The sequence below is a fragment of the Doryrhamphus excisus genome, chromosome 18 (genome assembly GCF_030265055.1).
Source record: "Doryrhamphus excisus isolate RoL2022-K1 chromosome 18, RoL_Dexc_1.0, whole genome shotgun sequence".
NCBI classification, from domain to species: domain Eukaryota; kingdom Metazoa; phylum Chordata; class Actinopteri; order Syngnathiformes; family Syngnathidae; genus Doryrhamphus; species Doryrhamphus excisus.
This window is the reverse complement of record NC_080483.1, coordinates 17,418,205-17,436,282: the sequence shown is the minus strand read 5'-3', so window position 1 is coordinate 17,436,282 and position 18,078 is coordinate 17,418,205.

The following is an 18,078-nucleotide window of genomic DNA, read 5'->3' as shown; positions in this document are numbered from 1 at the left end:
CTTGAGGCTTCACTTTCAATCAGGCCTCCTCCTCTGACGCCTGACATTTGGGCTAACAATGGGCAGCACCACTGTGACTAAAACCAGGGCCCCCAGGAGGGCCTGGCCCCCAACCGTGTGGCCGCCCTGACCCGTCGCCACGGAGAGCGAGGGCATGTCAGCACAATCACATTATGGCAGATGAATGGCCAGCCCCCGAATGTGGATGGCTCCTCCAGAAGAGAAGGTTGCCACATGGCCCCATTTGGGACAAGTTGGGAGTGTGAAGATGGCACTGTGTGTACGTGGGTATTAACACATGCATACCATGCCCTTGAGCAAGGCGACAGGCAGCTGCACAGTGCTAAGTTGGAGAAAAGGCCCATGGTGAGCATGACTGGTCCACAATGAAGGCTTATGAAACGCCGGCCGAGGGCCTGAGAACGTCTTCAACTATTAGAACTTTTATAGCCGCTTGTTGTTTCACTTCTTATTGGTCAGTGGAAGGAGAAGGAAGTTAGCATGCTAGCTCAGATACCACGCATGCTTTTCAATATGTCACTGGAATGCATCCAATGCAAGTATTTTATCCTTCTTGTGGTATTAGTGGGCGGCACGGTGGTCTAGGGGTTAGCGCGCAGACCTCACAGCTAGGAGACCAGGGTTCAGTTCCACCCTCGGGCATCTCTGTGTGGAGTTTGCATGTTCTCCCCGTGCATGCGTGGGTTTTCTCCGGGTACTCCGGTTTCCTCCCACATTCCAAAAACATGCTAGGTTAATTAGCCACTCCAAATTGTCCATAGGTATGAATGTGAGTGTGAATGGTTGTTTGTCTTTATGTGCCCTGGGATTGGCTGGCCACCAGTCCAGGGTGTACCCCGCCTTACGCCCGAAGACAGCTGGGATAGGCTCCAGCACCCCCCGCGACCCTCGTGAGGAAAAGCGGTAGAAAATGAATGAATGAATGTGGTATTAGTAAAGATGCCTACGGCCGACTATTCAGCCATCTTGGATCACACACCCAAGACCAAATCTTGCTATACTTGGGCCCCGCCCACATTGTGGCAGATTAGTAAATAGTTGCATCCAGACGGGAACGCATCACTGGGTGAAAACGATGCGACATACAAGGCGCACCCACGTGTGAACAGACCAAAACCAGACCAGAACCCGGAACCTTAGGACACACCAAATTACAGAAGAAGGAAGAACGGATTGCTAGTCTATACGGAAACGACAAGCTGGCGTTTTCATATTTTCCCACTCTGGAAAAATGGAATAATAATCCAGGGCACCCAGTTTCTGTGTGGATGACGGACTAAAATGATAAAATGCTTGAATGATAAAAATACCTGAAAACGTTTCCATGTGGATCAGGTCTTAGTTTACAAGTTTGAGGTTCATTCAGTTCATAAACTCAAATGATTTGTCAGAATATGATTCCGTCTTGTACGTTAGGAAGTGTTCAGCTGCCTTCCTAACGAGTCTTTATTACAAAACGCTGCTGTTTGCTAGTCCTGAACTGTTAATCCCCAACCAAATGTCACCGTCTTCCATTTGTTTCCAGCATCAGGACCACATAGTACCTGACTGTGGATCCAGATGCAGGTCTAACGTGTGAAAGCGTACAACAGTGATCTGAATAGAAGCTAAGCGTTGGTGTAAAAGCAGCTTAAGGTGGCTGTTAAAGCCTCGAACAGTGAAAGCAGACGTTTTTTTTTTGACAAACTCCAAGTCTAAGCAGAAGGAAAGGAATCAAGGAGCCTCCAAAGGCTGCTTGACAGACGTTTGCCTTCAGAGCAAACTGCGACTATTAATCTCACTGAGAGAGAGAGTTGTTGCTGTTGTTGGCAGGTGTCATAAGCCCAAGCCCGCAGGTTGGAGGCCATCCACCGCCGCGACGCCGCCGCCCTCCCCGGGACGCAGACTTCCATCTTCGCCCAGCGATGTTATTCCAATGGCATCAGCTGGTTATCTGACGATATCTAACGATATTTAACGATATCTAACGATGTGCCTTTAAAGAGCTAATCCGGAATCCAACAGGATTTCATATTTGCGTGAGGTGGGCTCGCTAAGTGACTCCCCCACAGGACAAATTGGGTTTGATTTCTACAGCTGGATGGATGTGCGGCGCTCCAAGGAAGACAGGAAGGCAGGAAGACATCCATACTCTGGGAATAACTTCATCCCATAATGACTTCCTATATTGGTAGACGTTGTGGCAAGGCGTAGAAGGACGACTTAGTGCCCTCAAGCAGTGTAATTATATCTGAGGATGACATACTAAATGTCGTTTTAACACCTTACCCCCGACCCCCCCCACCACACACACCCAGCGTAACATATATGTGCTCCAAACCTGGGGCATTTCCAACCAAGCCCCCAGCCGAGTGACCCATTTCTCTAAACTGCACCCTTGGGCCAGTAAAAAGGACTGGAAGATGGCCTGTCAAGAAGCTGCTGGTTCACTTCCCAGGGCACAAACACCCATGCAAGCCATCCGGGGGCCCACCAGTGGGGGAACGGGTGATAAAATCCTCATTTTCTTTCATTGCTCGGCCATTTGTCTCCGTCGTGCAGAGGGGTGGGGGGGGTGGGATGTCGGGGGTGGTAGGGGGGGTTTTCCCGTCATTCCAAAAGCAAGTCGACATTAAAGCTGAGTCACGTCATGCCTTCATCCATCATTTCCTTGTTATTCTCACCGGATGCTTCCTTCTTTCTTACACTTTGCCTCCGCCCTCGGCCCTCGGTACCTCGCTGGACCCCTCCCTCTCCTGGCCCCCACTTTGCTTGGTACATGGTATCTGTTCTATTATATTACTACCATTATACTACAATATTCCTGACTTTGTGGAGTATGTATTTAGTGATGTTGGGTTTTAACTTCACTCCCTGACACCTTAAGAGTTCCTCTGGACAGCTCCAGCTTTTAGCCTGATGGTTACTGCAGCGCTCGTGATGCATTTGTTGCGTAAACGTAACGTAAACACAAAGTTGAATGCTCACCTTTACCATACGTTCTTACTTCATCATCGCCTTTGGTCACATGCTGATCCTCTTCCCAAATTCCAGTTGGCAGCAGGAGACATGCAAACATTCCAGGATGAGGACTTCTGTCATCACTTACTGAAGAACTGAAATGTACAAAAATCCAACTACTTTATTTTCCAGACTTTAGGTCATGCTTTTTCTTCCTGGTTTGGCTATTCCTGCGACTTGTACTCCGGAGAGACTTACGTATGAATGTTTGATTTCCACACTGACACCCATGAGAGGATGCTCTAGGCTTGTGTACCAGTATCTGCTAGTCCCATCACTCCTGCACCCCTGAAACTTGACATGGTAAACATCAACTTATATTGACAACCGAGAAAGACGGAACTCTGATTTTATGAAATACATTCCCGGTCCAGTTTCTCCTTCATTGTGAAGTTTTGGCTGGTACGACTTTTTCTCCGGAGTAACTTGTAGTCTGGAAAATACGGTAATATTAGCCAAATTTCAACATGTACCCAAGACAGGAATTTCAAGATGAGATTGCTAGATTGTTGCTGCACCGCGCCCGCCCGTTTAAACAGCATCATGTCTATCGAGAAAGGGATTCAAACACAACACGATGATGGAGTTGACATCAGCATCATCATGGCATTATGTTGCATTGTCACACTGGAGTAGCGCTCGAGAGAATAGACCTCCGCCAAAGTCCAACAGCCTTGAATTAGAATGAAGATCTACGCATTATTCACAAGCGTCGTTACTTCTGAATAAATAAGCAAGATGATGGGATCACGTTGACAACAACTTGTCTTTTTACACTTTCCTTTGCGTCCAACATAAAACACATCCCAAGGTCTTGTGGTCCTCCAGTTGGTTGATCAGAGCAACGTTGTTCAACATGCAAAGTTTGCCGTTTGACATCTTTCATGGAAAATATTTCATCATCATTATTACCTTTTGGGGGTTTGACACCGGATCCCCGGGTACAGTGTGTTCACTCACTGTGTGTACATGTACACAAAGTACATGAAGATGCTTTAAAACAAGAAAGCCAAATGCTAAAGAAGATGGACTGTTGCCATGCTAACCAACACATCTCACGAGGAAGAGAAAACCGTACGAGGGAGTACGTCCTTCCCGTTTGTGAAAGTCACTCAGTCCAACGCTGGGCTGGAGGACCAGCTGTCAGGTATTTTACTCTGGTACTTCAACAGGTGATGGAAAAGGAGCTCCGGGTAAAATCCTCCACATCTCCGCTTCCTTCTACACAACCAGAGACACCTACACAGATCAGAACCTAGTAAAGCGTAGAGCTCATTCACTAAGTCCGTGTGTGTGTGTGTGTGTGTGTGTGTGTGTATGACTCCACGGGGATGGAGGCTGCCTGTTGGCGATCGGCTACCTGCCCGAGTCGATGCGTCAGCGTCCTACCTGGACGCTGCAGACGGGATGAGACCAAGGATAGGAGAGTACAAATGTCTCCAAGCACAAAGTCTTGCTTGTATTGTCTTTGGCCATTTTAGCCATTTTAGCCATTTTAGCCGTTTTAGCCATTTTAGCACCAAGAGCAGGCTGACATCTTGGGCTGGTCTCCAATATCTCCTTGGTGTAGAACCAGCAACAAATGCGCCAAGGAGAGGCATGTTCATTTCCGTAAACAAAGCATGTGACATTGCGTCTTTTTTACGTACGTGTACGACTCCCCTACGCTACAGTATTTGTTGCTGTAATAGTACTGTAGTAGTCATAGTAGCAGTAGTAAGTCAGGATGCATCCTTTAAGGAACAAAAGCAGCATTCCAGTTAGAGTCCAAAGTACTAACACTTTCTAGTAGAACACGTCTTCATTCTTCACCTACACCAGACGTGTCCAAATTGCTGCCTGGGGGCCATTGTCGGCCTGGGGCTTGTTTTTATTGGGCCGCAGCACATGGTAGAAATAAAGTTCTGAAAGTGCTGACACTGTTAACAAATAGTAAGACAAAGCTTTGTCTGTAATACAGTATATAAGTATGTACATATATATACACAATACAATATGTACATATATCAAAGTGGACTTTTCAGCATGTTTGGACCCCCCTACTGCCTACTACCCAGTCTTCATGCAGCCATTGAAGGACAGCCAAGCGGATGGTGACATTTTTGGGGTGTACCACATGACATTTCTATGCCCCCCAGGACCTTTTCATACGTTTATTATGAGGGCCTCCAACCTGAGAAGCCAAGCTGATGCATCTCCACAATCCAACCTCGTTCAAAGACTGAAAGCTTTTTGCCTTTGCCATCGAGAGATCACGTCAGTGTGAATACCTGACAGAAAAGGACATTTTGTCTTTTAACCCTTGTATTATGTTACGGGTCAGTTTGACCCGTTTCAGTTTTTGTGTTGACCAAAGTACTGGTTATCCTTTCTTTTTCTTCATGAAATTTTGTGACTTTTCCTCATCTAGGGTCATGAATACAAAAACTGAAACGGGTCAAATTGACCCGTAACAAAATACAAGGTTAACTAGCATGATTTGTTAACAAATCATGCTAGTTATGCTAGCATGATAACAAATCATGCTAGTTATGCTAGCATCATGCTAGTTATGCTAGCATGATTTGTTATGCTAGCATTAGCATTTGTTATGCTAGTTATGCTAGCATGATAACAAATCATGCTAGTTATGCTAGCATGATTTGTTAACAAATCATGCTAGTTATGCTAGCATGATAACAAATCATGCTAGTTATGCTAGCATCATGCTAGTTATGCTAGCATGATTTGTTATGCTAGCATTAGCATTTGTTATGCTAGTTATGCTAGCATGATTTGTTAACAAATCATGCTAGTTAACCTTGTATTATGTTACGGGTCAATTTGACCCATTTCAGTTTTTGTGTTCATGACCCTAGATGAGGAAAAGTCACAAAATTTCATGAAGAAAAAGAAAGGATAACCAGTACTTTGGTCAACACAAAAACTGAAACGGGTCAAATTGACCCGTAACATAATACAAGGGTTATAGACTGCGGTCCTGAACCTTTGAAATCATGTCAATCAAAGTCAATGTTGCTTTGCCATAAATTGCTGACTCAGATTCTTTTAACGATACAACGCCTAGTCGAGATCTAATCAGGATTATCGGTGAAGGAATACCCTCAAGTGTAAAAGTTGTATCCAACTGATTGGTATGAGGTGCACGTACGCTTCTTTCGGCTCGTCTAAAGTAAAAGTCCAAGTGAAAGTATTTCATCTGAACCCCACCAGGGGGCCTGAAAGCTGAGACCAGCTCAGTTTGTGGTCCCGCTCTCCCGCAGCCACCGAGACAAAGTACTTGTGCTGGTGTACTTTTTACTCTGTTGTTTTTCAGACAGCAGGCAATAACTCCTGTGAGCGTGTTACTTGGGCTTGCCCGTGATGACCCTAATATTCAAGGTCAAATGATTGGGACACCAAGGGGTGGCGCCATTGTTGCTAACGCCAGGATGAAAACACGGCAGGATGCAAGATGGCTGCAGGGCTTCTTTTGTTGCTGTGTTTGTATACTTGGAGATGAAGGCATTGGAAGTTCTCTGCTGTGTTGACAAGCACCAAAGGTTAAATATGCTGTGTGTGTGTGTGTGTGTGTGTGTGCGTGCGCGTGCGTGCGCACGTTGCAGAGGGGCTCATGAATTATAATGTGAGCTGTCAGAGTGAGCTTGTCCTCGGGATAGAAAGTGGCCAGTTCATGTCAGGACAAGGCGTCTCGGCGCTTTATGACGATGCCGCTACCATAAAAGCATAAAGGCACACGGCACGTACGGCGTTGAACTGGCACCCCTGCAGGGAAGCACACTAGACAACTCCATATTTAACGTCACTATAGGCGGCATTCCAACACCTGGAATAGACAGTCGGTACAAGATACCACGATACACCCCAAAAGGAAACATGATGTTGGGGGGAGGTGAGGAACAGAGATGGAGAGGAAGGAGGGGGGGGGGGGGGGGGGGGGGCAGGTCACCCCGGGGGCTTGGCGTGGTGCGGGGCAAGACGTGAAGGTCATGTCGCTAAGCATCAGATCAGCTGGGCCGCCAGTGTGGGTGGGGCTACATGATCAGGTATGTCATCTTGGTTGGTGTTCCATCTCTGGTGGACTTTAGATGTTCTCCTGAAAAAAACAATAGAGCAAAAAGGCATATTGGAAAAAACATTAAAATGTTGATAACTAATAAAAATACAAAGGTTTCTCTCTAAATATTTGTATAATGTTGTTTTATTCATCCATTCATTCATTTTCTAATGCTTATCCTCACGAGGGCGTGCTGGAGCCTATCCCAGCTATCTTGGGGAGAGGCGGGGTACACCCTGGACTGGTGGCCAGCCAATCCCGGGGCACATATAGACAAACAACCATTCACACTCACATTCATACCTATGGACAATTTGGAGTGGCTAATTAACCTAGCATGTTTTTGGAATGGGGGAGGAAACCGGAGTACCCGGAGAAAGGAACATGCAAACTCCACACAGAGATGGCCGAGGGTGGAATTGAACTCAGGTCTCCTTGCTGTGAGGCCTGCATGCTAACCACCACCAAGTAGCTTTTAGTCTGGTAAATATTCATTTCAACTTTTTCATGGACTTATTGGAGGTTCAACCATATTTTACTGAGCAGCCAGGACAACCTGAAGAAATGGAGATGTTTGAATCCTGGATAAAATACTACACATGCTAGTGATGTGGGTAAAATAAAAAGTAGAATAAGAGAATAGTCGTTATGTTGAACCTTCACCAAGTTCTTGTGAGAAGACAACAAGATGATGGCTGAGCAAAGCAGATGGATCTTAGATCTTAGATCTTAAGGCTCGACACAACATAGCAAACATTTTGGATGATGTCTACAACGACGTGTCTCCAACGACGTGTCTACAACGACGTGTCTACAACAACGTGTCTACAACGACATGTCTACAACGTCGTGTCTCCAACGTCGTGTGTCCAACGGCGTGTCTCCAACGGCGTGTCTACAACAACGTGTCTCCAACGACGTGTCTACAACGTCGTGTCTCCAACGGCGTGTCTCCAACGGCGTGTCTACAACAACGTGTCTCCAACGACGTGTCTACAACGTCGTGTCTCCAACGGCGTGTCTACAACGACGTGTCTACAACGACGTGTCTACAACGACGTGTCTACAACGACGTGTCTACAACGACGTGTCTACAACGACGTGTCTACAACGACATGTCTCCAACGTCGTGTCTCCAACGTCGTGTCTCCAACGGCGTGTCTACAACGACGTGTCTCCAACGGCGTGTCTACAACGGCGTGTCTCCAACGACGTGTCTACAACGGCGTGTCTACAACGTCGTGTCTCCAACGGCGTGTCTACAACGACGTGTCTACAACGTCGTGTCTACAACGACGTGTCTACAACGGCGTGTCTACAACGACGTGTCTACAACGTCGTGTCTACAACGTCGTGTCTACAACGACGTGTCTACAACGGCGTGTCTACAACGACGTGTCTACAACGACGTGTCTACAACGTCGTGTCTACAACGGCGTGTCTACAACGACGTGTCTACAACGACGTGTCTACAACGACATGTCTCCAACGTCGTGTCTCCAACGTCGTGTCTCCAACGACGTGTCTACAACGACGTGTCTCCAACGGCGTGTCTACAACGGCGTGTCTCCAACGACGTGTCTACAACGGCGTGTCTACAACAACGTGTCTACAACGACGTGTCTACAACGACGTGTCTCCAACGACGTGTCTCCAAGTGTGAGACCAAACCTGCCAGCTTCCATTCGGCCATTTTAATATGTAACCATTCCCCCAAAATGCCCGTTTTACTCCCAGGTCAATTTCCCTGCCGTGTGAGTGAGAAGACTCCCAGGGGAGAAGAGAATGAGTCAAGGCGTGCAGGCGTCTCGCCAATATCCACTTGAGAACCACGCAGAGACTCCGTACCTGCTCACACAAATACTTCACCTCTTTACCTGAGGAGGACTTCGCGTCAATCGATTTCTAGTTGCGTGTCCTGAAATACACGACATGCATTTTTTATCGTTTGATAATATTCTAGTTTTTATGTACAGGATGTGGAAAGCCAACCGTCGTTAGCATGGAAGCTAACATTTGAGCTAATGTTTTTGTAACAGAAGAGCTGCACTCATTTCACTGATGACCAAGATGAATCAAATATGAACTCAAATCAACTACACAGTCGACCATCAGGGAATGTTAAGTAATAAATACACCTATTTTTGACCCCGCCCTCAACCCACCTACTAGCTTGACGTTGACATTTTACTCCGATTTTGGATCAAACACATTTGCAATAAAAGTGGCTGTTGGAATTATTAGATTAGATTCATTTCCAACACAATCCAGGTTTGAACCCGAAATATTCCACACTTGTTCTACACATTTAAAGTACAACATGGAAAAGTACTGCAGATGATCAGGGACCATCACGGGTAGCCTGTTTCTGTTAGCCTGGTTGCCAGGTATCCCAAAGAAGGGACAAAATGTCGGCACTCGTCCGTCAGCGTGGCACTCATCTGTAGTCCAACGCAGCCCGAACACAACAAAAGTTCCTCCTGCACTAAAAGTGCTCCATGGTGTTCTCCATGGCCCCAAATCCATGCTGACTCAGGTTTGGACCGGGTCTTTATAGCCGCCGCCCGACGAATGATCGCATCACGGGCCTCAAACCCACCACACCCCGCCAAGTTGCAAGGCTAATTATTTTTAGTATCGACCCAAACTGTGAAATTTGTGTATCGTTGCACCCCCAGTGGGCCCGGAACCGAACCTTGTGGTATCCCTTTGGAAGACCCCTACAACAGCATTCCGTTCTAGTGGAAAATAGAAGAGATAAGAGATAAAAATATGAAAATATGAAAATTTGTAGCACGTCGTCAACAGCTGTCACCCGCGCTTCGGGAGCGCCAAGCTACCAGGGCGTCATGCCTTCCAGGACCACGGCTAGTCGTGTTCGCACATTAGCGTGTGTGACCTCCGCTACATGACAACGTGAGATGGAGCCTCGGATGAAAAAACATCCTCCTTGGGCTCACGGCTCTCACACACCAACGGATCTATTTTGGACGCGCTGCCCTGAAAGTCACACAACATGGCCGACACTCCAGCCTGACGAAGACAAACAAAACCAGGACGAGAACGAGAACGTCAATGTGTGGGAACGCATGAAGGTAGTCCACTCAAGTCCAAATGTGGTCCAGTTGTGTTTACATAAAGTAAAGGACAACAATTCCAAATGTCTCATCTGGAATAAATCCATTCATGTGCTTTGATTCATACGTAAAAGTCACGTGACAATCACATGACAATCATTTCACAACATTTTCTCAGAACAGTCGCCTTGACGTCCTTAACTCAAGTAAAATGCTGCTTTCCTAATCTTATGAAACGCTTTTAAATCTACTTTTAATCCCAAATGTGCTAGACATGAAGAGCGACGGATCAATAAAAGGCAGGAAGCAGCAGCTCGTCTCAATTGGAACGATCAATCATCAACACAGCAACATCTGATCAAGTGAGTCCAAACAAAGTGATGGTGAAAATGCTAATGATGCTAATGATGATGATGATGATGATGAGCAAGGCGCCACACCTAATCCCGCCGAGGCGCCGCCAACAAAGGCTGCTGTTTATTAACGACGCTCATGAGGCAACAAATGAAGCGTGAAATCACCATGTTGCACACAACACGCTTAGCATAGACGTGCTATAGCTAGCAGGTAGCACACAACACGCTTAGCATAGACGTGCCTTAGCTAGCAGGTAGCACAGAACACGCTCTGCATAGACGTGCTATAGCTAGCAGGTAGCACACAACACGTGCAGCATAGACGTGCTATAGCTAGCAGGTAGCACACAACACGCTTAGCATAGACATGCTATAGCTAGCAGGTAGCACACAACACGCTTAGCATAGACGTGCTATAGCTAGCAGGTAGCACACAGCGAGGGCATAGACATGCTATAGCTAGCAGGTAGCACACAACACGCTTAGCATAGACGTGCTATAGCTAGCAGGTAGCACACAACACGCTCTGCATAGACGTGCTATAGCTAGCAGGTAGCACACAACACGCTCTGCGTAGACGTGCTGTAGCTAGCAGGTAGCACACAAGACGTGCAGCATAGACGTGCTATAGCTAGCAGGTAGCACACAACACGTGCAGCATAGACGTGCTATAGCTAGCAGGTAGCACACAACAAGTGCAGCATAGACATGCTATAGCTAGCAGGTAGCACACAACACGCTCTGCATAGACGTGCTATAGCTAGCAGGTAGCACACAACACGTGCAGCATAGACGTGCTATAGCTAGCAGGTAGCACGCAGCAAGGGCATACACATGCTATAGCTAGCAGGTAGCACACAGCGAGGGCATAGACATGCTATAGCTAGCAGGTAGCACACAACACGTGCAGCATAGACGTGCTATAGCTAGCAGGTAGCACACAACACGTGCAGCATAGACGTGCTATAGCTAGCAGGTAGCACACAACACGCTCTGCATAGATGTGCTATAGCTAGCAGGTAGCACACAACACGTGCAGCATAGACGTGCTATAGCTAGCAGGTAGCACACAACACGCTTAGCATAGACGTGCTATAGCTAGCAGGTAGCACACAACACGCTTAGCATAGACGTGCTATAGCTAGCAGGTAGCACACAACACGCTCTGCGTAGACGTGCTATAGCTAGCAGGTAGCACACAACACGCTCTGCGTAGACGTGCTGTAGCTAGCAGGTAGCACACAAGACGTGCAGCATAGACGTGCTATAGCTAGCAGGTAGCACACAACACGTGCAGCATAGACGTGCTATAGCTAGCAGGTAGCACACAACAAGTGCAGCATAGACATGCTATAGCTAGCAGGTAGCACACAACACGCTCTGCATAGACGTGCTATAGCTAGCAGGTAGCACACAACACGTGCAGCATAGACGTGCTATAGCTAGCAGGTAGCACGCAGCAAGGGCATACACATGCTATAGCTAGCAGGTAGCACACAGCGAGGGCATAGACATGCTATAGCTAGCAGGTAGCACACAACACGTGCAGCATAGACGTGCTATAGCTAGCAGGTAGCACACAACACGTGCAGCATAGACGTGCTATAGCTAGCAGGTAGCACACAACACGCTCTGCATAGATGTGCTATAGCTAGCAGGTAGCACATGGCGAGGGCATAGACATGCTATAGCTAGCAGGTAGAACACGGCGAGGGCATAGACATGCTATAGCTAGCAGGTAGCACACGGCGAGGGCGTGGCCATGAAGAATATCTCCATGCTAAGTGAATGTTGGTATTGTAAATAATAACAATGGCTGATGGTAGTAAACGGCGTGTAGAAAGATGTATCTTTACTACACAGGCTAGTGACCAGTATGATTGACATGAATACATGTATAGACATGAATACTTTGCCAGTAGTACTGCAGGACTGAACTGTAATGGCGGCCAATGGCGCGTCTTCCACGGCGCTATGACGGCATGTGGCATTAACAGTCCAGTAGTGAGAGCGTGCACGCCACGAGTTCAATGCTGTAACCTTTCCTGCAAATGATTCATTCATGACAGCGGAGGAGTGACGTGTGGCGAGGTTCATGGCAGGTGAAGTACTGAATACTTTGGAGTATTTTTACATTCATACAGGTTGCTGATGAAGAGGATAACAAACAAAGAAGACAGTAATTCATTTTTTCCCATATTTGCTTTTGTCTGCCAAATATTTCAACGTTCTTCTTAAATAATCTTCATACATTTTTTATTGTAATATTCTGATTTATTCCCATAATATTATGACTTTAATCGAATCATGTTAAAACTTTTTCCACAAGCCAATTTTTTTTAAATTACAACTTTTTTCTCATAATATGACTTTTAAAAACATATTTTTCTGTAATATTTCAAGTCTGTGCTACTAATATGACATTATTTTTCCTGATAATATTACAAATGTATTCCAATAAAATCTGGACTTTTTTCTATTTTTTTTTCCTCTTAATATTTTCACTTTATTGTTTCCATTTCTGTTGTTATTCTTTTATTTTCTTTTTCATAACTTGGATTTTATTCCCACAATATGGGAATATTATCACAGTATCATTACAACTTAGTTTGGTTTGTTTTTAATGCTATATTGCTTTTTTCTTTTAAAAAAAATCCTTCATATTTTATATATCTTCATGCTACTAAAAGTACTATTATTTAATATTGTATATTATAGTACTAGTATTATTTTTTCTCATAATATTAGGATGTTATTCTCACAAAATTACAGCTTTTGTCTTTGAATATGTTCAAGTTAGTCTTGTAATGTATATTCTATATTCTATTTTTAGACTGTGCCACATTATCGACACCTCTGCTACAGAAGGACGGCAGCGACAAGCAACTCTATACCTGCCCATTTGCAGTAAAGCGGAGTTCTGTGTCCGGTTAGCAAGAATAATAATGTTATATGTATATGAAAGAAATAATGGAGGATGTTAATTCATGTTTCTGTAGACTCCCATGATGTCATTTGAGGTTCCTGCACTTTATTTATTCAGAAAATGGGCAAATTTAGACTTATGGAAATGTTAAAAACAATAAAAATGCATTAATAGTACAGTTGAATGTACAGATATGAGTATTTATTGTATGTTAAGATCATTCCTAATGTGTCGTAATGACATCTCCCCTGACTAGGATCATTCACTGGAGGCTTCCCTGAGTTGCAGTGCTAAGTCAGAAGGACCCAGACTGGGTGTGATGCTGCCATCTATAGGCGACGTCATGTTCCCTTTTCCTTTCCTCACCACCAGCCTTCATGTTCCCTTTCCTCCATAAGAGTTCAGTACAAGCCTTCATGTTCCCTTTCCTCCATAAGAGTTCACCACCAGCCTTGATGTTCCCTTTCCTCCATAAGAGTTCACCACCAGCCTTGATGTTCCCTTTCCTCAATAAGAGTTCACCACCAGCCTAGATGTTCCCTTTCCTCCATAAGAGTTCACCACCAGCCTTGATGTTCCCTTTCCTCCATAAGAGTTCACCACCAGCCTTCATGTTCCCTTTCCTCCATAAGAGTTCACCACCAGCCTTCATGTTCCCTTTCCTCCATAAGAGTTCACCACCAGCCTTGATGTTCCCTTTCCTCCATAAGAGTTCACCACCAGCCTTGATGTTCCCTTTCCTCCATAAGAGTTCACCACCAGCCTTGATGTTCCCTTTCCTCCATAAGAGTTCACCACCAGCCTCGATGTTCCCTTTCCTCCATAAGAGTTCACCACCAGCCTTGATGTTCCCTTTCCTCCATAAGAGTTCACCACCAGCCTAGATGTTCCCTTTCCTCCATAAGAGTTCACCACCAGCCTCACCACAGCTTCGCCCAGCAGCTCCACCAACGTGCCGCTCATTGATGATTCCCAGCACACTCGGCATCTCCGATGGCAGAGTAGACCTAGATGACCTAGATGACCTCCAGGGCATCGCTGATTGGCATTTGCTGCCCCGATGCCACTGGCCGCCTCACCTGGCAGCAGGTAAAAAGGCAGGGGGCGTCATTCAGAGGCCCCCGCATCCTGTCACCCACCCACCCACTCCCACACTAACACCCACCCAAGTGGTTCCTTCTTGCTTTCATGGCCATGACAACACCAAGTCCTGCTTGATGAAGATGAAGATGCTTGAGTGACAGCAGCTAATTGGAAGGTTAAGGTGAGTTTAATTTATGCTCTCCTAATAATCTGAGGTGGGGGGGGTGGGGGGGTATCAACCTCAGGATGCGGGAAACCAAAGGTACTTTGGGACATGTGACGTATTCAAGTCAAATATTACACAGTGACTTACAGTACCACGTCAGCGTTGGCGATGTTCACTCAGAAGCGCCGCCCGAGGCCGCGTTTACGATACGAAGGCCAGCAGCCATTTCCCGCTCGTAATAAAATCCGCTGTTGACACAGGAAGTCTATCGGAGGGCGCCGTGGCGGAGGTTTAGTGAGCGTACGTGTGATCCACTCGTAGCGGCGCCGCCTCCTCTCTTTGTGTGACAGACAATGCTGATAGGACGCCATCTTTGTGGTGAGATAGCATCGTTATACAAACGGCAGACCGCCATTATTGACACGACGTTTGCGTCTGTCTGAGTGACAAAGACGGGAAAGAATACAGGGAAGGAAATGGAGTCTTGTCAGTGTGTCATATCTTTTTTTTACGTGTCCACTACATATGCAGTACTACTACTACTACTACTACTACTACTAGCTTGACATGTTCACTGGGTGGCGTGTAGGCACGGGTCAATATGGGATTCTAACACTTTATGGTCTTAGAATTACACCTGTAAAATATGTTTTTTGAAATATTTACAGAAAAAGTGACAGTATGAGTTTACACTACAGTACTACTTATTTGGTCATGATATCAACATGTAATACATAGCATGTACTTACGTATATAGGGTTACTTCAATGGTTATTCAGTAGCTAGACGTCAGGTGACATCCACACGAAATAAACACGCTACAGGATGCAGAACTCGACGAGAGCACACGTCTTGGCACTACACCGGCGCCACTTGATGCTAACGAGGTAGTTAGCATGGAGGCTATCTATGCCGTGAAAGTTAAGTTGCCCAACGTTTGGCAACAAAGCTCCCGCTAAAGTCGAGTTCCGACTGCGAGGAATAACGAAGTATTTCCACATCCTGGCTCCGTAGATCTTCACGTTGTCCTACACCGCAGGAATGGTTTGATGGAAAATGCTAATGGTTCTCAAACTGTGGCTTTGACCTTGCGTGGTACGCCCACCCCCAGCCTAGTGGTGTGGGAGTAGGACGGGGTTGGTAAAGATTGCCAAGCACCAAAGAATTTAACCAAGAGGAGACCACAATGCCATCCTGATGAGGGGGGGGGGGTTCGCCTTCGTTAGCGTGGCGGTGTTTACCACCACTGAATGCCCCGTGAACACGATCGTTTGGGTTCCTAAAGGGGGGTACGCGGGTTGCCGTAAGGGGGGGTATCTGAATAAAAATGAAAAACGACTGAATTCTGAGATTTACGTAATGCGCTCGAACACCTCATACGAACATCCACAGGAGGAAGTAAGTTTGATGATGGAGACTTCTGTGTAGGACTTTCCAGGACGCTGTGTTCATCTCCCTGACGGGCCCCCAATGTCTGTTTAGGCACCCTAGCCGTACCGTACCATACCAAACCAAGAGTACTGTGTGTACTGTACTTGGTATTCCATTTCCCATAAGCTCCATCAACTCTGAAGCACAGGCATGCGCCTAAGAACCATAAAGCCCACAGAAGAAGTTTGGGTCTTCTGCTGGTCACAGGAGAAGACCTCCACAGTGGGAAGACCGACTAATAAGGGACTAAGTCTGGGCTGGGAAGTGTAATAACAGGACTGACAGAGGACGAGTGTGGCAACAGGAAGTGGAGAGCGGGGGCACATGGGGGGGGGGGGGGCAGATGATAAGACTGGTGGCTTATCCTGGTCGGTGGGGCAGGATTAAGTCATGTGCGACTTTGGCGAATGTGCTCACATCATCATGGTCACCCTCCAAGAAACAGCCATGGAAGGGCTGAGGGGGGGTTAAGGGGTCGTGTCGCCCCCCCGAGACATTCTTACTAGGCTGGGGTGGATTTATAGGACGGTGGATCCAATCGTCCAACGCCATAATAAATCAGGAAGTAGACACTTTTTCCTCCGCCTTCATAAACACTGGCGATGTTGAGGCGTCTTGCTTTGCTTTTTATGGCCATCGGTCCCGAGCATTCACACCCCCCCCCCCCCACCCCTATGGTGTCAACCATGACAGCGTCGGGTCTTCGCACCGGCCCACCTTGGCGCCCGCGCTGACAGGAAGATTGGGCCCAGACGTATGGGTCGGACCAGCCTGCTGTTATCTCTGCCCTTTGGATGCCCACTCTCCGTCTGCGGTCTGGGGGGGCTGGATGAAGAGCGAGTGGATGGCTCTCATTGGGGGGGGGGGCACATACTAGTGCAGGAAGTCACATGAAAATCAAACATGTATTCATTTCTACTATCCAGGGTCACAAAGGTAGGGTTGGTGTTGGACTGGTCGTCAGCCAATCACAGGGCTTGTATACTGGAGATGTAGAACCAATTCCAAAGACTGGAATATTGAACCACAGAAGCACGGAACCATGTCAACACAGAACCAAACAACCAGATGGTAAAAGGTCTACAGAGCTCTAACGTTGGGGCTCTAACTACAAATACGTTGTGGAAGTTCAATGATGGCGGTCCCGTCAATTAACAGTGATAAACGAGACAAACAAGACTTTTAGACCAAAATAAGACTTTTCCTGGAGAAGGCCAGACCAGAAGTGAGCGGTCGTGTCCTGCTGCCAAAAAGAGCCAACACAACATTGGAATATTCCAACATTTTCCTGGAATGTTTTGGTCTTCCACGGCAAAGTGCTTCACAGAAGTAATTCCATTTTGTCGTCGGTCCCAACAAGCAGAAGACCACGGATCTTTTTCCTCTGGTTGTGGTGTCACCCATTGAATCGTTTGGGTGTGGATGTGACGATTTATCAGGCCGCCAAAAAATCATGCATACCTATGAACAAGTTAAGACTCCATCTTTGCGATGTAGGAGGAAGCCGAATACGAGGAGAAAACTTCGCCTTTTGCTGTCCGTCTTCAGGATGCGTCGTATGTTGAGCGCCCACCCTTCCTTAGGAATCTGTGTGTGTGTGTGTGTGTGTTCCAGTTGACGTTAACTTTGTTTGCTAGCAGCCTAATCAATTAGCAAAGGAGCTCCGCGGGAGTTTGTGCAAAACCAGAACGGCAACTGTCCTTAATGGAGTCACACACTCCAATTAGCTTCACTGGCAACTTCTCACATCGGGAAAGCCAAGTTGGCTGGGGAGGGAAAAGGAGGAAGGAGGAAGAAGGAACCCGGGAAGAGAAATGGGAAGAGGAGCAGGTTGAGGAACTTTTATCTGACTGCATGTGTCTTACTTTAGGTGAATTGATCCCCATTAAGTGTTTCCAAAGGGCAGCGCTTTGTCAAAGTCTGACACCTCCTCTCAGTGGCTGACACGTCCACGTCCGGCT